Source organism: Gracilinanus agilis, chromosome 4 (genome assembly GCF_016433145.1).
Source record: "Gracilinanus agilis isolate LMUSP501 chromosome 4, AgileGrace, whole genome shotgun sequence".
Taxonomy (NCBI): domain Eukaryota; kingdom Metazoa; phylum Chordata; class Mammalia; order Didelphimorphia; family Didelphidae; genus Gracilinanus; species Gracilinanus agilis.
In genome coordinates this window covers 12,439,331-12,463,742 of record NC_058133.1, presented here as the reverse complement: position 1 = coordinate 12,463,742, position 24,412 = coordinate 12,439,331, and positions in this window count along the sequence as shown.

Sequence of the window (24,412 nt, the reverse complement as noted above, 5' to 3'; positions counted from 1 at the left end):
TTTGATTTTATTGTTTCTTGTGACTAATGGAATAATTAGATTCTAGTTGTCCAATTCTAATTTTTAGGAAATTATTTTCTTCTGTGAATAAAAATTCTTTTTTTTCTGTACCTCTTTTTTTATTTGGCCAATTCTATTTTTATGATGTTATTTTCTTCGGGATTTTTGTGCCTACTCAATCAATTTGCTGATTGTTTTTTACAATTTTCCTGCATTACCATCAGTTCTTTTCCCAAATTTTCCTCTATTCCTCACATTTAATTTTTAAAAGTCTTTTTTGAACTCTTCTTGGAATTCTTTTTGGTCCTATGACCAATTCAAAATTTTCTTTAAAGCTTTGTATGCCAGTGTTTTGACTTTGTTGTCTTGAGTTCATGTCTTGATCTTCCTTGTCACCATAGCAACTTCCTATAATTATGTTCTCTCTCTTTTTAAAAAAAAACTAATTTTTGCAACTATTTTTTTGATTTTTAACTTTATGTTAAAGTTGGACTCTCTTCACTGGGTGGAGAGGGTCCTGTCCCAAATTTTGGATTTTTCATGTTGATGTTTTCAGAGATACTTCTAGGAGTCTATAGGTTTGGTTCTTCCAAGGCAGCATGATCTAAGGATAGGTATGTTCATTGCTTTCCTGGCCTGTGGTCTTGTCTTTATTTAGAAAGGACCTTATTCCCCTGTTTCCACCAGCACTCCTGACACTGAGCCTGTGACCAGGTCCCACACTCTGTGGCACCCACAATTGCTAATTCTCCCCTCTGTTTCAAAATTGAGACCCTCTGTTGTGAATGACCGGAAGCACTCCTGTCCTCTGGAACCACAACCAGGACACCTGCTCTCCTGAAGCTGCAATTATCACTCTTTTTGGCCCTGGAACTGTGTATGATCAGTACAATAGGGTCCTGAAGGCAGTACCAGCAGAGTCCCCTGTAATCTTCTTCTGACCAGTTGTCTGATGTTCCCACTGCCTTTTGGCTGAGAGCTGCCAGTATAGCCACCTCCAAGACTTGTTGCTCTGCCCACAGCTTTTGCTGGGCAGTCTGTGCTATTCCAGGCTTGACCACCCCTCTGGTGAGATAGATCTTTCCTGCAGACTTATAAAGTTGTCTTGGAATAGAAAATTGTTTTACTTGATCTTTTGTTGGTTCCACCACTCTAGAATTTGACTTGAAATATTATTTTAAAGCTGTTTAGGGGGATTTGGGAAAGTTTGACTGAATGTTTCTCTACCCCACCTTCGTGGTTCCACCTTTCAGGCATTTACATTCTAATGAGGGAAGACAACACTTAAAAAGAAGCTAGAAAATCTCCAAATCTCCTTAAAAAGGAAATGAAAATTTTTGACAACACTACAAAAAAAAGACATAAAGATTTGAACATCAAAGGAAAATGTTGTAAGTAGGGACTTAATAGAACTCTATTGTAGTTATACTAGACTCATTTATTGAGGATGTAATGAGGTATTTTGGAAAACCTTACTATTCAAGGTTAACAAAGAGTGTTGCGATAGATGTGACATATGGATTATCCATTTTCAAAGAACTGTAACACATTTAATGCTAAAATTGTACTGAAAAAAAAAAAAGAAAGCATGAAAGGAGGATGGGAAAGGAAGGTAGGAGGAAAAGGCTGCTGGGGAGAAGATGGAAAAGTATGAAGAATCAGGAGGGGAGGCACGAGAAAAGTGAGCAGATCAGGAAATGGTGGCCCAGGGCAGCAATTCACCAATCCCAGGAGCAGTGGACTTATGCTGGTTTTGTGACTGTGGGTAAGTCTCTCCCCTTCTCAGTAACTCTGGCAGTTCTCCAAGATTATAAACTACAGATTATATATTGATCTACATCCGAAGAAGAAATTTCCTTGCTGGGAGGTCCCTATACCAATGAGATAACATTCACACCCACACATGTATGCTACACATCTGTGCCACTTAGTACTTGTGTAACCCTGGAGAGATCGTTATTCCTCTTTGGGTCTCAGTTTCCTTATCTGTAAAATGAACGTGTTAGACTAATTTGTCTTTAAGGTCTCTTCCATCTCTATGATGACTCTCAGGGGCCTGAGCTCCTGACCCTTACTAGTCTTCTGTACCAGCCAAATGACCAGAAAATGCCAAGCATGCCTCCAACAAAGGGATTCCTTCCCACACCCAAGAAACACAGCTGCCAGTTGTTTCTGAATGACCGAGGAGGGAGCCCTGCCAGGCTCCCAGGCTCCATAAGCACAAGAGACTCTTGCCAGAGGGATGGTAAGTTTTCAATCTGGATCGATCCCAGCCAAGGGCGGAGGGAAGGTAACACCCACCCCTTCCCCTGCCAGAGGGTAACTCTCTTCCTGGTACTGCCTGCCTGTGTAGCCCAGCTGGGTTTCTTCCATCGTTCAGAAGGTTTTAAACAAGTATTTTTAGGCTTCTTCCTTGGAAATAGGCTGCCTAGTCATGACCCACGCCCAGGATGCTGTTTAGACCTCGGAGACTCCAACTAGACTGAAGCTCTGGGCCCGTTCTGGGGAGGAAGAAAAGCCGAAAGAAGGATTCGTTGCCTGGTTGAATGAAGAGACAGAAGGGCTGTCATTTGGAACAGGTGAGTGTCCCAGCTTGGCCTCAGGGCATCTCCAGCCAGTGGCCAGTCTGCATCGAGCTCCCCCTCAGCTCCCCATTGCCTGTTATTAGAGCTGCCTTGACTAATAAGCTGTAGATTTTAAAATCAATATTCAATATCTCCAAAGTACAATATTTATAAAGATTTATTAATATTTAATTAGAGAGCTAGAGAACACAGGGAGCTCTCACTACTCGTGTGGAAGAGAAGCGTTACCCAAAACTATATACGGTCACATAAAAGACGCAGGTAAACAGAAAGGAAAAGGGAATTTTGGGGTGAAGGAAGAATTCTGGGAGATAAAGTCTAAAGGATATAAAATTTCCACTTACACAAACTTGTCACCAAGCTCCCTTGACTAAGAATGCTTAGTTGACCAAAACAAGCATTCTGTGCCAGGCTGAGCCCACACTTGCTTTACCCTGACCCGGCCCTTTCCAAGAGGAGCCCCCAGATGGATGAAGCTGCCCCTTCATGGGGTTTCTCACAAGGAAGTAGCCATCCTTTGGTCTTGAATCCTGGCGGGCAGAAAAACCCAACAGGTTTCAACCTAACGGGTGCAAAACATCACAGGCTGCACAGAGCTCCGTCCTGCTGGGATTATCTGGTACATATGTGTGTTTGGTAGAGGGAACTGGGCAGAAGAGACTTTGAACTTGAAGCTTCCAGCCTTGGCAGGGATCCCAGAAACTCACTGAGGCATATCCAGTCCACAGATGGTAAGATATTTATTGGGGATGGTTGGATATGGGATTGGCCAGTCGAGGGGAGGATGCTGGAATGGCCTTCTTAGGGATTCTTTCTGAAAAAGGAGAGAAATCTGTTTAAGATGGCGTGGTGAGAAGAGAGGGAGTCAGGCAGGCAGAGCTACACAGAAAGAGAGAGAGACGGAGGCAGAGATAGAAATAGAGAGAATCAGATGGAAAGAGAGTCAGAGATGGCGAGCGGTGTGTGTGTGTGTGTGTGTGTGTGTGTGTGTGTGTGTGTGTGGTCACTTGAGGACCAGCTCAGACAAGATTAGACTCATTAACAGAAGATTGACAACCAAGTAATTAATGTTTCGGCAACAGATGCTTGTGAAAACTGACCATCTAGCAGGGAGGTTGCCATCTGTATTAGTGGAGGGCGTAAATAGACCAAAGAAATGCAAATAAAATATCAAGGTATCGATTGTCCAGCAGGACTGAGTTTTTAAGCCCATTGCCCGCTGCCCAGAAGGTCAGGAAGCCTCTTCTAACCTTTGTCAAGTGGCTCTCCCCTCCAAGGATCCTCTCCCACAAGGAGGGTTCTCTTGTCTTCTGAGGACCTTTTGGACCCTTATCTACTGGCAACTGCCATTAGGGACCGTGTGATCTTTAACTTCACTTAGAAGATTGTGTGGGAAAATGGAAAGAAATAGAGGACCTCAGCTCAAATTCTGGAATACTATCTTTGTGACCTTGGGGAAGTCCCTTAACTTCTTCCTCATCTGAAAAATGAGGTGTTTGGAATGATTAAGCCGTAAAGTTCCTTCAATTTCTAGATGAGGAAACGGAGACAGGCCAATGTTAAATGACTAGCCCAAAGTCATATAGCTAACGAGTGAGGCAATTCAGCCATTTTATCCCTTCTTCATCTAGCTGTGAATTGTCCTTCTAAAATTCTGCATTGTGCATTCTAGAACCCGAAGGAAACTCAGAAGTCATTTATTCTAATCCCCTTGTTATACAGATGAGGAAGCCGAGGCACAGGGCAGTTAAATGACTTGTCCAAGGTAAAAAAAAAAAGTAGTTAATGAGAGCTGGGATTTGAACTCAGATCCTCTGATGGCTACTTCCAAGGTTACCACCAACCTCAAGTTACCCAGGCTCCCAACATTGATGTGAGCCTCAGGTCTTCCCTCTCACTTCCCATATTGAATCAGTTGTCCAGTCTTGTCATCTCTCTCCTCATGACATTCTCATATATACCTCCTTCCCCTTATGACTTTGCCCCTACCCCGGTGCTGACCCTCATCACCTCACATTTGGACTCTTGCAATATCTGCCGGAGGCTCTGCTTGCCTCAGTCTCTCCCCACTCAGTCCATTCTCCACCCAGCTGTCAAATCGGTCTTGCTCGCTATATTTTAGAGACCTTTATCAGAGAATATGCAGTAAAGAACCCATTTTCTTGCTTCCCCCCCTCTAACTTTAGCTGTATTAATTTTTAATTTTATATAATCAAAATGATCTGCTTTATCTCCTGTGAACCTCTCCATCTCTTTCTTATTGGGCCATGAACTCTCCCCCTCTCTATAGCTCTTGACAGGTAGTTTCTTCTGCGTTCTACTACTTTACTCGTGATAGGATACTTTATGTACCTATTTTGAGCTTAGTATATGGTATGAGACTATGCTCTATGCCTTGTTTCTGCTGGATTGCTTTCCATTTTTCTCCCTCTAGTGTTTGTTGAATAGAGCATTCTTGCCCCCAAAGCTGAGATCTTTGGGTTTATCAGACTTTAGGTTTCGGTGCTCAGTAGCAGCCTGGGACACCTGAACTCAGATCTAGGGACTACTTCTGCCGGTTGGGGCTCCTCCATTGGTCTACCACTCTATTTCTCATCTCATACCAGAGTCTTTACCCCTTTGTGCTAGAGGCTGGGACTGGAGCTCCCAACCTGCTCTTGGTTTTAGATAGATACATCACTCCCTCCTGCTCTAGCTCCCAGGTAAGAGCAGTCACCAAAGATGGAGCAAGCCAGAAGTGCTCTTTCCTGTTTAAATTGATGGAAACCCCTTTCACTGCTATCATGAGGCTAAGGAACCAAAAGAGATTTTGCTTTATTGTCCTCAAGCACCTGAGTCCTTGAGGACTTGGCCAGCACCTATGGTTGACCACAGACCACAGGATGGGCAGGTAAGCCCATGCTCCTGGGAAGTGCCCTTGCTCACATTCAAGAAGGAGGACCAGATAATGGACTGATGGAGCAGTGGAAAATACACTGGAGTTGAAGTCAGAGGACTTGGGTTCAAATCCTGACTCTAACCTTGAATAAATGATCTACCCTCCTTAGGCTTCAGGTTCTTTATTTGTAAAATGAGCAAGTTGGATTCGATGACCTCTAAAATCACTTTCATCTCTGCTCCTCTGCTCCACTCTTTAGTTAAAAAGCAGCACTGAAGGGAATAGCAGGGTCATTGCTGGACCGTCCGATGTCTGCCTAAGGGAAGCTATTAATAGGACCATCTTGGCATTGGCATTCATCTGCTGTAATGCGACCCATCAGTAAACCCACTGATTTCCTCTAATGGGTCAAAACAAACAGATATGCCCAGGATGGCAGCAGCCCAGTTGTCTAAGTATAACGTTCAGAACTTTAATAAATGGAAAGTAAGGAATGTTTGAGGCCAACTTCCTCCCTGGGTGGTGCCACCCCAGAGATGCCAGTGTGTGTGGCCTTGAGAGCCCCTTTGTCCAAGGCTGGGGAGGGGTAGCCCCTTCCCAACAAGCCCTCATTCCCAAAGCCCTCTCACTCCTCTTCTCCAGTCACGTAGATGAGCCGCCCAGCAATCTCAGCATGGAGATCTGACTACTCGCTCTATAGCCTGTAATTTTCACATTTCTGGCCATTGCTGAGATAATTCAGAAGATCAACTGAGTTCAGCTTTCTGTTTGTTTGTGTTTTCTGTTTCTCCTCTCCTCTGGTGACCCAGATCCCCAAAGAGGCAGCTCATCCCTTTGATTCCGTTTGCTTTTTCTGAAAACAATTTTTTTAATGGAATGTCATGGAGACCAGGCCAGGTGACCAAGATCCCAGGGTTCTTTGCTAATTCTGAATTCATCAGGCTGCCTTTCTGGCTTGGAGGGGCTGCACGGATGCTCCTATCCTACATGGCTGGGGGTCATCCTTGGAGGACCTTCTTTGCCCCAAGAAGGAAACCAGGGCTACCTCATGGAGCTGGAGGCTTTGTGTCCCTGCTCCAACTTGGTGCCTGGCCTGGGACAGCCTGAAGAATGTGCTTGTCAGAAGTGGAGAGTCCACTGAAGGGGCAGAAGGGGCAGCTGGCAGTTTGTAGGCTGGGAACTCTGAGGAAGAAGGAAAGAGGGAAGCGTCACACTCACACTTGCCCAGGAGTTCTCTTGGTGGCTGGAAGGAGTTCCTGAAGGTCAAGGGCAGCTTTTTCACTCCTGGCTTCCATTTTGTATTTGGCCTCAGAGGTGTTGTTGGCATTTTCAGCTGGTCTTGGGGAAGAGCTCTTCCATCCAGAGTGTGTTCCTTGATTTTGTTTTGGACTTTTTAATGAGGCAGATCCTCCTTCTGACATTATCTGTGTGACCCGGGGCAAGCCATTCACGGACCTCCTTTTCCTCATCCATAAAATGGGATGATGCCTGGAGTACCTACCTCGTGAAAACTACATGATGTAGTGGCTGAAGCATTGGACTTGGCTTCACATCCTGCCTCATTTACTAACTGTATGCCTCTAGGCAAGACATCTGTCCTCTTGGCCTCGATTTCCTCATCTGTAAAATAGGGACAAAATACTTTAGAGGGTGGTTATGATATATGTAACATATACACATCCCTCATATTCTTTAGAGCTAATGTGTGACCCTGTGTGTTACCAAAACTGAGCCACACCTCAGAGACTCTCTAATTCCATTCGATCGATTATTAGCACTGTCCCAGGGCTGGAGATGCAAAGACAAAAATGAACTAGTTTTGGTGCTCAGAGAGCTTCCAGGTGCTTTGTGATGGCTTTGCCTGGGGTGAACAAGAAATATTTGAGACCTGGAGGAAGGAAAAAGAACTGTAGAGATGCCCTTTGTCCAATTCTTCCATTTTACGGATGAATAAACAGAGGCCCAGAGATGTGTGGTCACTTTCTGAAGATCACCCAGCAGCAATTAATTGGTCACAGAGCTGGGTTTGAGCTCCCATCCTCCCACTGTAATTTTCCTGTAATCTCTCCACGATCCTCCTTTCCAAAAGCCGTCCTTGGTGACAAATATGGAAGCAAAGAGCAGAGAAGGTACCCTAGAAGAAACTTCAACTCAGGGCAAGGAAGTGGCTTGCTCAGAGGCACAAAATGGTGCCAGGACTCCAGGTTCATCTTCTGCTTCCTAGAGCATGCTTATTCTGCCACATCACTCTGGAACATCTGTTCCATTCCAACTTTCTGGCTGTTTTCCATTCCAAACACCTGGACAAGTCCTCAGCGTGTACTGTAAATTAGGACAACACGTGCTCCTTCAGGTGGTAAAGAGATCCTGATGGGCAGGGACCTCGCTGAAGACATCTTTGCCCAGTCACTAGCATGACGTCCCACATGAGATACTTTCCTAAGTTGCAAGCCCATGAGGGCAGGGAGGGGGGTGTCATGTCTCAACTTTGGACCTCCTCCAGAACCCAGCTTGGCATTTTACTCCCAGTGGGAGTTTCACCCATTTACTGGATGCAATAAACAGGTTCCTAGCCAGACTTGGTCATTCGCCGAGTGACCTTGGGCAAGTCACATCTCTCGGACACTCAGTTTGCTCATCTATACAGAGAAGGGGTTCGATTCTGAGATCCCTTTCAGTTTTTGATCTCTTGTCCTGTTGTGCCATGATTGGTGGCATGTCGCTGATGACAGAGACATTGAGCTGAGGGAAGACGGGGAGGTCTTGGAGAAGGACCACGATCGTGGGTGATGGTCCTTTTCTAGGAGGGTCCTCTCCATGTGTTTCCTTGATGTCAGCATGGAGGCCAGATAGGGAGGTGGGCAGGGGAAGAGCAGGAACATAGGCTCAGAATAAATGGGGAAGTCATGTGTCTAGGGGCATGGCTCCGACTTCTCCTCCTGTCCCGGCAGAGTTGGGCCATGAGGAATCCTGAGGGGGTATCAAGAGGAAGTGAGCCTGGGGGCCAGGCTGGATATGGGCCGAGCTCCGTTTTCAGGTCTGCCCCTGACCCCAGCACACACCTGCCTCCTCTGAGCCCTCTCTCCTGTGGCTTTGCCTGTCTTTGACATAAATCCTGCTGGGAAGGAGACCAGTTCCCCGTGTGACTGGGGCTTTGACGCTGACATTTAACGGGCAATCTCAAGCAGCTGCCAAATGGCATGTTTTCATCCTGTTGAAAAAACATCGTGTTAACCTTTCAGTCACCGGGTTTCCCCTGCCCAGTGCAAGCTGGGGAAAGCAGCATCTCTTGGGTAGGAGATGCAGGGGAAGGACAGTAGCCAGTGGACTCTTTGCTTATTGGCTTGGCTGCCTGAAGACAACAGCCTCAGACACTTACTAGCCATGGGACCCTGGATGAGTCTCTTAACCCCGTTTGCCTCAGTTTCCTTATCTGTAAAATGAGCTGGAGAAGGAAATGGCTAACCACTCCAATATCTTTGCTCACAAAACCTGAAATGGGATCATGAAGAATTGAACATCACTAAAATGACTGAACAATAACAAAATGGAGGCATTTGGAGATTTGCTTAGAGCTTGTAAGTGCAGGAGACAAAATTTGCACTCAGGTCTTCCTGACTTCAGGCACTGGACCACCTGGCTTCCTTTAATGCCTAGTAAGTGAACTTCCCGGATGATTTCTTGGAAAAGGCAGAGTGGCAACCAGGGCAAAACCAGTTGGGCATGGTTTGAGGTGGGTAGATAGTAGAAGGTTGTGCTTGATAAGGTGAGCCCCCATGGATGAAATTGCACCAGAAGAGGAGGTAGCTCTCTCTTTGTCCACAGGGATGATGGAGGAGAAGGCAGGCTCGCCAAGAAGGATGCTCTGGTAAACGGAATCCTTTGTGGGTAGCGGGGAGGCAATCTGGGCAAGGTGCTAAACAGAGGACCAAAAATGAGATGGTGAGCAAGGTGCGGTGTGGGCATATCCTGGCACGAAACCTCATTGACTCCATCTTGCTCTGGGGGAAAAGGAGCAGGTTGAGACCAGAATATTCCCATCACTCCCAAGGAGCACACTCTTCTTCTCTTTGCTAGGCTCCTACTTAATGGTATTTACTTATCTCTGGAGTTGGTGAGAGGAGCAATGGGCCAGTTTCCTCTGATCCCAGGGCAGTGGGAAACCAGAGGCAGCTGGACCTCCAGCCTATTTAGCTCTCATATAAATAAATGTGCCAGAGCTGAGTCACTGTGATCAGGGGTGACGTCCCTCCCTCTACTCTGAACATGTCCTTTTCATGAAATCCCTCGGCCAGAGCCCCTTGCTTCTGAGTAGCTGAAAGGCCTGGGAAACTGTGCCAGGCAGAAGCCAGATGGCACCAGGGTCGCTGATGAGGAGCTGCCATAGTTGTTTTCTTCATGTTTTTCACAACACAGGGAAGTGATTTTTCTATTTCTGGCTCTTAAAGCGCCCTCGTGTGTGTCTACATTGTAATAACATATTAGACTCTTCCAAGGATAGATGATAAAAATATAGACAGATACATCAATTACAGATGATGGAAATGTAAATAGAGAGATGGATGCTATGAAGGTAGATGAATAGAAAGGTAGAGAGATACCTAGGCAGATATGTAGATGATAAAAAGGTTCATAGATAATGGAAAAGAGAGATAGATAGACAGACAGATAGATGGATGGATGGATAGAAAATAGATACATAAACAGACAAACAATAGAAAGGTAGATAGTGTAGATAAGAAAGCTAGATAGATGATCGAAAGGTAGATAGGCAGGTACATGATAGAAGGCTGGATACTCAGACAATAGGAAAGTAGACAGACAGACAATAGATAAATAGATCAGAGACACAGAGAGAACATTTATCAAGTGTCTACTCTTTGTCGGGTACTGTGCTAAGTTCTGGGATTTCAGATACTAGCAAAAGAAACATAGCCGGGGGCAGCTGGTTAGCTTAGTGGATTGAGAGCCAGGCCTAGAGACGGGAGGTCCTAGGTTCAAATCTGGACTCAGACACTTCCCAGCTGTGTGACCCTGGGCAAGTCACTTGACCCCCATGGCCTACCCTTACCACTCTTCCACCAAGGAACTAATACACAGAAGTTAAGAGTTTAAAAAAAAAGAAAGAAAGAAAGAAAAAAGAGCCTCTGCCCTCAAGAAGCTCATGTTTTTTTCCAATATTATTTATTTTTAAATATTCTTCAAAAAAATTTTTATTGCCAAAAATCCCTCCCTCACCCATTGAGAAAGCAAGCAATAGATCAATTATACTTGAGAAATCATGAAAAAGTTATTTCCATATTCATCATAATGCAAAAAAGCAAGAAAAATTAAATGAAAAACTTTACTTCAATGGATACTCAGTACATTAGTTCTCTTTCTCAAAGCAGATAGCATTTGTCAACATGAGTCCTTTGGAATTGTCTTAGATCATTGTATTGTTGATAATAGTTAAGTCATTCACTTTTTAAAAAAAAAAAAACCCTTAACTTCTGTGTATTGGCTTATAGGTAGGTGAAAGAGTGGTAAGGGTGGGCCATGGGGGTCAAGTGACTTGCCCAGGGTCACACAGCTGGGAAGTGTCTGAGGCTGGATTTGAACCCAGGACCTCCCATCTCTAGGCCTGACTCTCCATCCACTGAGCCACCCAGCTGCCCCCAAGTCATTCACTATTGATCAGTATACAATATTGCTGTTACCATGTATAGGGTTCTCCTGGTTCTGCTTACTTTTCTTTGCATCATGTCATGTAAGTCTTCACAGGTTTTTCTGAAACATCTTGCTCATCATTCCTTTTAGTGCAATAGTATTCTTTCATCATCACATTCCATTACTTGTTCAGCCATTCCCCAACTGATAAACATCCCTTCAGTTTCCAATTCTTTGCCACCACAAAAAGAACTGCTATAAATATTTTTGTTTTGCTTTTTTTCTTTGATCCCTTTGGGAGTACAGACCTAGTAGTGGAATTGCCGGGTCAAAGGGTCGGCACCGCTTTATTTGGGAATAGTAAGGCCCTTATGTTCTAATGGGAAAAGACAGTACATAAGTTTGGAAGAGAGTGTCCACAGAGGGGCAAAGTGGAAAAACAATCGAGCATCAGAAGCTGAGCTGAGTTACATAAACTTTAAAAGTATAGAACTACAGTTCAACATGGTATCTTTTCTTGCTTATGGAAAAGCTGTGGAGTTCCAACCCCTATTTTCTTTTGTTTTAATTGACATTTTAATTTTATTAATATTTTTATATTGAATACAATATGTTATCATCATTATTATATATTATTGCTTATTATANGAGGAGAAGTTACGGGGAGCCGGGAGGGGAGACCTTTTATGTGAGCATCTGGGTCTGGTTGTAAAACCTGACTTCAGTCTCGGGAAAGATGGTGTTGATCTTGAATGGGCAGCCTGGGATTGAGCTGTTTTATTATTCCCCTACTCGTGGGGGACAGGAGCAGGACAGATTTATCCATCGGAAATCCTTGGTATTAGGGAAGAATGCAGGATTTGGAGCTAGAGAGGCTGTGTTTGAATTTGCGCTCTCTTACTGTGCCATCCAGGACAACAAGTATCCTCACTTTCCTGGGCCTCCATTTCCTTATGTGTAAAATGAAAATCAGGATATTTGACTCTAGGGAGTCTATGATTGAAGGAGGATTCATCTGAGACTTTTCCTTCTTTTTACTTTCCCTAAAGAAGGCTCCATGATCTTGGCTTTCTTATGGCTGCTTTTGGTCAGCCACTGAGCCTTTTTGCAGCTTTGGGCAAGTCACAGAATTAGCATTTGGAGCTGGGAGGGATCTGAAAGGCCACCCAGTCCAATCCCCTTGCTTTATAGACTTGGAACCTCTCTCCTCCCCCATACCTTGTGTATTGCATCTGGGGATTTATTTTTTTATTCTATTTATTTTTATTGTATTGTATTATTTACATTTTGTGTCTGTGTATATGCGTACACATTGCTTCCTCCCAATAGAATGTAAGCTCCTTGAGGTCAGGGGCTCTTTCATTTTTACCTTTGTATTCCCATCGCCCTGAAACATGGAGACACTCCATCAGTGCCTCCTGATTAATGTCTGTTGACTGATGGAGTCTAACGCCTTCTTACTGCAGATGAGGAAGCTGAGGCTAAAAGAAAGGAAGAGACTTGCCCATGGTCACACAAGTCACGGAGTCAGGTAGTCAGCAAACCTTTATTAAGTGCCTAGGATGTGCTGTGCATTGTGGGAAGTGCTGGGGATAAAACAGTCTCTGCTCTCCTGGAGCTCATAGTCCAGTGAGGGAGTCATGGCAACAACTATGTATAAACAAACAAAATATATATTATATATCACATATAATATGTACACACACATGTACACATGTACAGATATAAAGCTAGAAGGCAAAGAAATCTATGATACATACACATATCTTATAAACTATATGGTACATACAGATGTATATGAGATAGATGGAGAGATGATAAGTAAATGGATAGATGGATGGGTAAAAGGATAGATGGATAGACAGATATATGGATAAATGGATAGATGAGTAGATGGAAAGAGAGGATGATCAGGCAGACATACATACATACATACATACATACATACATACATATAGACAGGCAGACAGATAGATAGATAGATAGATAGAAGGATGGATAGAAGATTAGACAGATGGATAGATAGATAGATAGATAGATAGATAGATAGAAGGATGAATAGAAGATTAGACAGACAGACAGACAGACAGATAGATAGATAGAAGGATGGATAGAAGATTAGACAGACAGACATAGATAGATAGGTAGATAGATAGAAGGATGGATAGAAGATTAGACAGACAGACAGACAGATAGATAGAAGGATGGATAGAAGATTAGACAGACAGACAGACAGACAGATAGATAGATAGATAGAAGGATGGATAGAAGATTAGACAGACAGACAGATAGATAGACAGGATAGATAGAAAGATGAATAGAAGATTAGACAGACAGATAGATAAGTATAGATAGATAGAGCTGGAATTTGAACTCAAGTCCTGTGACTCTAAGTCTAATATTCTCTCTATTCATTTAGCATTTAAGAAGTTAAAAATGCTTATTGACTGAAAACTTGCCTATTAATGGAATGGGTAAAAAACATCCTTTTCCTCTGCAGCTAGATGGCACAGTGGATGGAGTTTTGTACCTGGAGTCAGAAAGAACTGAGTCCTAATTCTGCCTTTGACACTTACTAACTGTGTGGCCCTGGACTAGTCACTTAATCTCAGTTTCTTTATTGGTAAAATGAGGATAAAAATAGCACCTGCCCCCGGCCCCCCAGTTATTGTGAGGATCCAGTGAGATAATTCTTAGAAAGCCTTCCAACACTGTATATCTTGCTATTATTACAATGTAAAGCATTGTGGTGAGACATATTCCCAAACCTCATCTTAACTTTGGGGTCTCCCATTGAACCCCCTTCCTTCTCGCAGCCCCGGGAGTGACGCTTACTCCCTCCCCTTCATCCCTAAACAGGTCTGGCCAGAGATGAAGAAGAGCTAAAGCGAATATTCCATAAATGAAGGACAAATCACCGGAGACTCCAGATCCGATTCCATGCCACGTTTTGTGCTCCGTGTTTATGTCTGCCTGGCTCCTCATCCCTTTTGGGGTCCTGCATAATCACGATTAGATAGAACTCAGCCATAGCCGGTTGCATACAATTATCACAGCTCCATCGCTCCCTTGGGGTGCCCCAGCTGGAGCGAGGCTAGCCTCAATGCCTCGTGACCTTTGACAGTCTGTGAATGACAAATCAAAAGTCAGCCTGGCACAAGTCATCAGCTGGGCTTCCTGCTCATCTCCAGCCAGAGGAGGAGGAAGGAGAGAATGACAGAATCTGAAAATCAAGGTAAGGAAAGCTTCCACCTGGGGAAGATCAAAGGCCCCGGAGGGGGTGGGGGAACTCGCTCTGGATGTCGAGGGGACATCCGACGACGCTTGCAGGGTGAGAAGGGAGCTCAGGGGCGCCCAGCCTGCAAAATTCGCGTTATATAATAAATATGACAGCCGCTCTTTTGTTGTTGTTGTTGTGGCTTCCAGAGAAGCCAGGCTCGGGGCTTCGGCCGCTGTCATTCCAGGAGAAGTTCTGGTGCCGAATTAGGCAGAGGGGTTCATTTTAAGCATTTGGCATTTCATCTTGCATGACTTAATGCCTCTGTTTACACAGCACTCAGCAATCAGAGAGGGATGGAGAGAGAGAGAGAGAGAGAGAGAGAGAGAGAGAGAGAGAGAGAGAGAGAGAGAGAGAGAGAGAGAGAGAGAGAAGCCCAAACTTGCAAAAAGGATATTTTGGGGGAGGAAAAGAATAAAAGCCTGCATTTAATAATGGACAGGAGCGAGGGCTAAGGGCTATTTTATGCTCCAGAAGGACCCGGGTCCTGACTCTTCCGGGCTGGGGATTTAAGATCTCTTTGGAAGACTCCTGGGGATTCCCTTCCAGTGCCCGGTAATCCTTTCCAGGCCCAGAGGGGCAGCAGTAGCTGACCTTCAGGACTGGAAATGTTGCAGTATTTATTTAACCCGAAAACACGCAGAGGAACAACCGAGGCAGACTCCGGGATTCGGGGAGATTAGCTGTTCTTGTGTGGGGAGAGAGGAGAGCACTGATGGAGAGGAAGCCCCGGCATTTGGCTCATTCCGGTGGGGCTCGAGACCTTCATTTTCCCACAGCGCTAGAACAGGAGATGGGGTGGGGGGCGCGGAGGGAATGGAATGAGCTGCCCATGTCAGGGCTCCCTGGACGCCCGACAAACCTTGCGAGCCCTCCGGCAGAGGGTTATCCAGAGGGTTATCATTATATGATGCTGCACTTGTTCTTGGTTAAGGCTCAGACAGGAAGATCTCCTTCCTCCTCCCTCTCCCCCCTCCCTTCTTCCTCTTTCCTCCTTCCTTCTCCCTCTTTCCTCCTCCCTCCTCCTCTTGCTCCTGCATTTGTCATGATTCATGTTTGGGTTGCAGCAAGGAGGGGCCAGGAAGCGGCTGATTCAAAGCTTTTTTTTAAAAGCTGCTGAATTGGGGGTGGGCCTCCAGCTTCTCTCCACCCCCCTCCCCTTTTCCGCACTCCACCTTCCCTCTTTTGGGGGAGGGCTTTGCTGTGCTCCCAGCTGGAAGTGAGCTGCTGCGCTTTGGCTACCCTGGTGGCCGCCCCAGAGTACTGGGGTGGGGGCGGTGCGGAATATGGGACTGTTGGACCCCCCTCCCCTCCCCCCCCCGACTGAGAGAGAGCCGAGTCTCTCCCTTTAGCTCCGGTTGAGGATCCGGGGCGCCGAAGGAGGGCGAGCCGCCGCCACTATGCAGCCTGGGCCTCTGTTGGTTTCTAGGAGGCGCCAGCTGCCCTTGAACCCTGGGGGCTGGCTGGCTGGCTGGCAGCGTGGGCTAGATCCTCCCTTTCTCTAAGCACCTCCCACTCCTCTAATCCGGTGCTGGGCTTGGAACGTGGGGCATCTGCCAGCCGCTGCTTAGTCTAAGGCTGGCAGCACAGGCTCCTGCAGCCCTTTCCTGGCCCTCCCCACCTGCCCTACCCCTATGCCGCCTCCTCCTTGTGCTCGCTTCCTTCCTGCTCTCTCTCAGTTGCTCCCTCAACACCTGGCTCTTTCCTCTTGCTCTACGTTCCTGATTCCCGGCTCTGGTGTCCATTCCTCGTTTCTCCTGGGCTCTCCTTGTTCTAGGTTCCCGATTTCCTCCTCTAGGCCCTCCTTCCTTGGTCTTCCGTGCCCTTCCCTCCTCGCTCTGGACTCCTGATTCCCGGCTCTGGTATCCATTCCCTGCTTCATATTTTCTCCCCTCTTGTCCTTTTCCTTCTTCTGCTCTTAATTCCTCCTTTCCTGCTTTTCCTTGGGTCCTCTTCTCTGTTCTCTCCTCTTTGCTCCAGGTTCCTCCCCATTCCCTCCTCTCTGCTCCAGGTTCCCGATTCCTCCTCCATGTGCCATCCTTTCATCTTCTAGCGGGTTCCCAGTTTTCTTTGTCCTGTTCCACACCCGCTGCTTCTCTGCTCTGCAAAGATTATATTGCCAAATGGTTTGAACTTGAAAGGGCTAGACTACAGAAGCTATTCAGGCCCGAGGGAGGGGTGGATGGTTTGTTTTATTTTGTTTTTTGGATGGGAATAATCAGGGAAGGCTTCCTGGGGGAGGTGGCATTTGAGCCTGGTTGCTGTTTCCTGGGGAGAATTTCCACAGTCAGAGTTAAATGCCTGGAGTTCTTTCCTTAAGTCAGTCTATAAATCTTTTGGGAGTGCATTGAATGGCAGTGAGAAGCAGAGCTGAATGTTGAACCCAGGTCCTCCTGCTCCCAAGCAGTTCTGTTTCACTAGGTGACATTGCATTCCTACTCCATCGCTATCCCCTGGCACTCTGTGGGGTGGGCTAAGCTCTCCAAGGTGAGCGTGTATGGATATACACACATATAGGAACAATCTCTGCACAGACAGTGTATATAGATGGATATATATTCACCGTAGAGCTCAAAGCCCCATGGAAACGCTAACTCTGAATTTTTGCATACCGTATCCCTCCAGATAGAATGGCAGCTCTTGGAAGGCAGGGATGGCCCCACCGTTTTTGTATCCTCAGTGCCCAGCCTAGTGCCTTGCTAGGCAAATAGGAGGCACTTAGGTAGCATTTGTGCTGCAGGCATTTCATAGTGACTGATCCCAGGTGCTCACCCTGAGGATGGAGGGAGGCGCCCGCCATTTTTCTGCTTCCCTTGCCCGGCAGGGATTGGGTGAAATGAGTTCCTGCCTTCCCCTTCCTCCATAACTCAATCTAAATTCTGATGCATGAAATGATAAGATGGGTATTTCCCAATGAAGTCAGAATCAGGTGCTCAGGGATGGAGTTGGGCTGCCTGAAGAGGGCAGAGGGGACCTGGGGTTTTAGGACTAACCATTACTAGACTCAAAGTCATTCGGATATTTCAGATTTGTCACCTCGACTTTGGGGTTTCGGGGAAGTAAAAGGAAGCCTGGGTCCAGGTTTTTGCCTTTAACTGAAGCTAGCCAGGGACCTTTAAGCAATTAGTTTCTTAATGACTGGACCTTCCCTAAGATTAGAAATTACTGACAGGTTGGGGAAGGTAGGGAGCATGACCACACCAAGAGCTCCTCACACTGTGATAAAATCCGAAGTCCTAACCCCCATCAACCTGAAAGCCTTCTAGTGTTTCTCAGTCCATGGTTCTAGCAAACTACATACTTTTTGACCCAGAAATACCACTGGGGTCTGCATCCCAAAGAGATCAGAGATAAGAGAAAAGGACTTCCTGTACCAAAATATTTTTAGCAGATCTTTTTGTTGTGGCAAAGAATTGGGAACTGAACGAGTGTCCATCACTTGGAGAATGAATGAATAAGTTGTGGGATATGGTTCCAATGGAATACTATTGCACCATAAGGAAGGAAGAACAGGAGGAGTTCAGAAGCCTGGAGAGACTTGTATGAACTGATGCAGAGAGAAGTGAACAGAATCAGAACAATTTGTACAGTAACAGAAATATTATATGATGATCAATTGTGAAGGACTAAACCAGTGATGGCAAACCTTTTAGAGATTGAATGCCCAAACTGCAACCCTCACTGCTGCATGTGAGCCTCCCCTTCCCTACCCTTATCCCAGACAGGGGAGGGAGGAATTATTCCCATTGGACTGCTGGGCAGAGGGGTGTCATGGGAGAAATATCTCAGGTGTGAGTGGAGAGGAGGAGGGGAGCAGCCCCCCCCCCCAGCACTTGTGCCATAGGTTCACCAACGTGGGACTAAAGTATTATCAGCAAAGTGAGTTTCCAAGATAACCACAAGAGACCATTGATGAAAATGCTCTCTACAGTCAAAGTTGAAGAATGAGGCAGATCAGAGCATGCCATCATTTACTTTATTTCCATCATGAGATTTTTTTTATTGTATGTGTGATATGTGTCTTCTACCATGACATGAACAATTTGCATTGCATGTTGTATTTTCATGCATGCAGGAAAAATGCATTGCATGAAAGTACTCGTATAACTTATATCAGACTATTTTTTGCCTTGAGGAGGGAAAAAATCTGAATCCTAAAATGTCAGAAAATGATTGTGAAAAATTATGTCCATGTGTAACTAAAAAAAAAAGATATATGGTAGGCTCTATTCCTAGAGATCACAGTCCTTTTTAACCTTAGGTTGATACTAAAATGGAAGGAAAGAATAAAGTTTATTTATTTGTTTGTTTGTTGCATTATAATACCCACTTAATTCTCTCCTTCCCTCCTTTCCCCCATTAGAGAAGCTTCATTTGACAAAAAGATATATGTGTATAGAAATTTTTTTTCTTGAAAAATTTATTTCTTTAAAAACAAAACAAAACCTTTTCTTCTATCTTAGAATCAATACTGTGTATTGGTTCCAAGGCAGAAGAGTAGTAAGGGCTGGGCAATTGAGGTTAAGGGATTTGTTCAGGGTCACACAGCTGGGAAGTGTCTGAGGCTATATTTAAACCCAGGACTTCTTGCTTCTAGGCGTTGGCCTCAGTTCATTGAGTCCGCCTAACTGCCCCCATTTTACTTATTTCTATTTATCAGTTCTTTCCCTGGAGGCAGAAATATATGTCCTTCATTTCTGTTACTGTATTCAATGTTCTCTTGGTTTGCTTGTTTCATCATTTCATGTAGGTCTTTCTTTGTGTTTCCAAAATTAACCTGGTTGTCATTTCTTATAGCCCAGTGGTAGTCCATCACAATCATATGCCACAACTTGTTTAGCCATTCCTCAGTTGATGGGTATCCTCTAAATTTCCAGTTTTCCGCCACTACAGAGAGAGCTACTAAAGTGATAGTGGTGCTGGGGACCCTGCATCTAGAAATCAGAAGAACCAAGAGGTCAAAGACCCTCCCAGAGCTCAGGAAATGACAATAACAACAACAGACTAAATCGTGAGGGAATATCTCCTGCACACTGGGAGAAGAACCTGACATTAGTAAAAAATTTACAATTAAGAAATAGGCCTCTAAAAAATTTTTTAAAATGAGTACACAAAAGAGAAAGAACTCAACCATAGAAAGAATCATTTATTAAGCACTCACTATATTCTAGGCACGGTGCTAAGTGATTCTGGGAGGTATTATGATTCTTGTTTTATAGCTGAGGAAACAGAGGCCACTTGTCCAGGATCACACAACTAGGAAAATGTCTGAGGCTAGATTTTAACTCGAGTCTTGTTGATTCGAGCCCCAGAGCTCTGGCCACATTACCACCTAGATGCTTTTAAGAATCCATTAGTTCAGTAGGTAAGTATATGTTAATACTCTACTCATCCCCCTTTTTTTTGAAGAGAGTTCATTTTTTTCTGTTTCCTGGCATTGGGAAGCAGAGTGGCATTGTTGATGGAGTCAAGATGCTGTGGGTTCATATCTTGCCTTGGACATCCTGGCTGTGTGATGCTAGGCAAGTCATTCAGTCTTTCACAATTTCTAGAGCAACTCTTAAAGACTTTGCTACAGGAACAGTTGGTGAACTGTATTGGTAAAATGAGTTTTATTACTTGGGAGTTCCTTACTGATGAAATCATAGGTCTGGACCATAATGGACTAAAACATTTCCCAGAAGCCTTTATGGCTCCTGGTGGGAGTAAGGACCCATCTGTTAGGTAGGCTGCCAATGAGATTGGGAACAATGGGAGATGGAGAAGGGGAAATGCCTGTTAGAAATGGAAGTGCTGGCTCCATTCTGCTTGTTTCCAGTATATTTCCACTGAAAATTCAAGAAAACTCAGTATTTGAGTCAACAATGTGAGGTGGCAGCCGAGAACCATACTGTGACCTTGGGCCATAAAAAGAAGTGATGGTGCTTCCGTCTCAGGTCTGGTCAGATCACATTGGGACTGCTGGACTCACTTCTGGGTGCCATGTTTAGGAAGGGGAAAGAAACTCACTTGGAGATCTCCCATGGGAGACTTGGAGGGCTACTGGCAGATATCAGTGTATGGCTCTGGACTCTGCGCCCAGGTCAGTGCTTGGCTTTGGCAAACCTTCGTGAAATAGTCAAGTGTCCACTATTATTCCTAGAGATCGAAAAAGAGAAATAAAGGAAATGTAGATAAATTCCGAGTCGGGGTAGAAGAGGACGGGGCACAGAATGCCAGCCTGCCAGAATCATTTTCTCCTTTCACAAGGAGTCAGCAAACATTTACTAAACACTGACACGGTGGCGTTTTTGATGGTTCCTAAGTTCTGAGTCATGACTTAAAAGACATTTCTTCCTTCCATGAAGATCCCTTTGTGTGGATAGATGTATACGTTCGTGTGTTCCTCGTGGGTCCGGGCAGATGCCATCCTAAGAACATGGACTGAGGCTCTTCACACTCAGCACTGCCCTGTATCATCTGATACTTGTCTCGAAATACCTTCTAAGCCAGACAAAATAAATATGGATGACACATGGGAAAAAAGGGAAAGCAGAACTATTTAAAAGTCAGAGATGGCCAGGTATGAGAGCCAAGAATGCCCTTTATAATGGTAGATAGAGAAGAAAGGTAAACAGTGGTAGGAAACGCAGAAGGCTGAATCAACAGAGCGAGTGCTGTTAGGCATTAGAAGTTGAGAATTCACCCGCTCTTTGGGAAATAGGAGGCTTGGTAAACAGGGAATGCCTTTTCTGACGTGCACCAAGTGGGAAGTGGGAACTTTCTGGAATGTTTAAGGTAGAAATCCTATTTCCCATAGTCAACAGAAGCCTAAAATGAGAAGGGACCTTGATGATCAGCGAATTCATCCCAGAGCATCCAAAAAAATCTTTTCTACATCTTCTTGCATTTAATTCATATTCATCTTCAACATATTCAATAGAGTCATATCGACAGGGGGCAGCTAGGTGGCTCAGGGCACTGAGGGTTAGGCCTAGAGATAGGAGATTCAAATCTGGACTCAGATACTTCCCAGCTGTGTGACCCTGGGCAAGTCACTTCATCTTTATTGCCTAGCTCTTCTGTCTTGGAACCAATACCTTGTACTGACTCTCAAATGGAAGGGAAGGGTTAAAAAAGGCTCATGCTGACTTTGCTGGACGATCTCCAGTGAGGGGAGCCTATTAGCTCCCAAAGTAGTCTGTCCTAAGCAGGGACAGCTCCAAATCTTAGGAATTATCTGCTGACATAAACCCTAAATTGGTATCTTGACAACGTCTACCCATTCCACTTGGTTCTGACTTCCAGAGCTAAGCAGGGGTTAAAGATTAGACCTGGGATGTTATTGGTAGAGGGAACTCTATCTACCAATGAAGGTCATCTTCTCTGCAGCTTATGAGAACTGCCTAGAGCATTGAGAAGTTAAGAGATTTACTCAGGGACACATACCCTATGTGGGTCAGAAGAGGGACTTGGAAGTAAGTTCTCCTAGGTCCAAGACTAGCTCTCTAACTATTCTACCACACTGCCTCCCAAGGCTAAGCAGAATAATTTTTAATCTCTCTTCCATGGAACAGCCTTTAAAATAGCTGGAGATAACTTTCTTATGCCCTTTAAACCTTCTATAAATGAAAGCATCTCTAATGTTTTCAATAGCTCCTCTTATGGCATGAAAACAAGACTGGTATCCTAATTAAATATGTTATCTCAGTTATTCAGGTGTCTTACTCAAGAGTATTTCCAGATGCATTCGTGCCATAAACCTGCTGAGGGAGGAAGAGGAAAAAGGCAGAGAGAGAAGGAAATACATGGGAAAAAAATTCTCTTTTTTTCCCCTCCCCACTAAGAACTAATCCTAATCCTAGAATTTTGGGTTGAAGGAACAGAGGTCATCTATTCTAAATGTTAAGACTAATAGTCATTCAGCCTTCTCTTGAGGGTCTTTGAGACCCTCCTTGAGTCATTGAGTCATTGAGACATGACAAAGACTCCCTGCCATCTTAGGACAGCCCATTCCATTTTTGATTTTTTCCCTTATTGTTTAGGGTTCTTTTCCACTAAATATCCCCATAGTTTTTAGATTACATGAGCTATGTGCAAAAAATTTTGTTAGCTATCTTCTACTTTCCCAGGTTTACAACCTCAATTGTCTACCACTTCTCTCCACTCTCTCTACCACATCTCTCCAGAACCATCAGTCTGGTTCTGGTCCTCATCACTTCCTGCCTGGATTATTACAACATCTTCTAAGGAGGTGGCCCAGTGGTCCAGCCCATTGAGTCTTAGGGTCAGGAAGAGCCATGTCTGAATCCTACCTCAGCAACTTAACTAGTTGTCTGACCCCTGGGCAAATTACTTAACTTTTTTCAACCTCAGTTTCCTGATCTGTAAAATGGGATAATACTAGAACCTATTTCCAGGATTGTTATGAGATTAAATAAAATAACATATGTAAAGTGCTTTGCAAACTTTGTATCATTTTCTAAGTGTTAGCTATTAAATGGTCTCTGCTTCCATTCATTTCTGTCTTCCATACATCTGCCAGAATGATTTCCCCAAGGAACAGGTCTAGATGATATAATTTCCTAGCTCAAAAAAAAATCTCCATTGGCTCTTTATTACCTTAGAATAAAATATCAACTTCTCAGCCTCTGGCACCTGAAGTCTTTCACAGTCCAATTCCAACCTTACTTTCCCAAACATTTTATTTTATCCAACTTCATACATTTAAAATTCATCATCAAACAGGACTTAAAATCTGTTTTCTGAATTCAATAGTTTATTTCCTGTCTCCATGCTGTTGGCCTATAGGCTATCCCTGACACATGGACTGTACTTCCTCCTTACCTCTTGCCTCTTTGAATCCTTAGTTTCCTTCAAGGTTCAGCTTGGTTGCCAACTTGTACAAGAAGCTTTTCCTGCTCTATTTTGTTTATTCTCCTCCTGAATTGACTTTTTCATTTCCCTTTGTACCCATCACATCCCCTTAGTAGAATCCAAACTTCTTAATGATGAGAATGGTTTTATTTATCTCTCTCTCTCTCTCTATTTGTTTGCTCATTTATTTATTTATTACTTTGTCCAATACCTAGCAAAGTAGCTTGCACACAGTAGGTCTTTAATAACAGTTTAATTGAATTACATCTAATTAAAGCCCATCTAGCTATGACATTATACAGTCACCTCTTGGGAAGTGACAGAAAAATCTTTTGGAGCTGTGAGGAAAAGATGCAGACATCACAGATGGAGGATGGACTAGTCTCAACAGGTCCACTATTTCATGAAGGGTCTTCCTCCTGGCCTGACTAACTCATCAGACTTTTCTTTCTCCTTCTCTGTCTCTGCCACCTTGAATTGGCAAGGGTATCCTACTCCCTATCCCCTACTTTCTAGAAATCCTTGATGGTAGAGACTATATGCCAGTGTTTACAGTCTGGCACACAGTAGGTGCCTTATAGTTATTGAATTGACTTCTCTGCTTGTACTGGTACACCCAGGGCTTAGCATGGTTCCCAGCCTATAAAAAATATTTACTAAACTCTCTTTTTCTCTCTCTCAGCACTTCAGTCATCTTACAAAGAATTGGAGACCAAAATGGAGGTTTTGACTTTTTATTTAGTGCACCTAGCACACAATAGGGACTTAATAAATGTTTGTTGGTATTAAGAAGACTGAGTTATACACAATCCATTTTTATATTCCTAAGTAAGTTTAGTATTTTTCTCCCCCTAAACAGTTTTAGAACCTCTTGGTTTCAGATCTTCTAGAAATTTTCTATCTTATTTTTTGGACTGAAATATTTGACCTTATATCTCAGCTCTTCTTCCCATGTATATATAAACATCACTTTGGCAGAAGCGTGGATTTATAAACCTAGAAAAGTCAAGATCTCCTTCTCCTCCTCCTCCTCCTCCTCCTCCTCCTCCTCCTCCTCCTCCTCTTCTTTCTCCTTCTCCTTCTTCTCCTTCTTCTTCTCCTCTTCCTTCTTCTTCTCCTCCTTCTCCTCCTCCTTTCTCTTCTCCCTCCTTTCTCTTTCTTCTTATC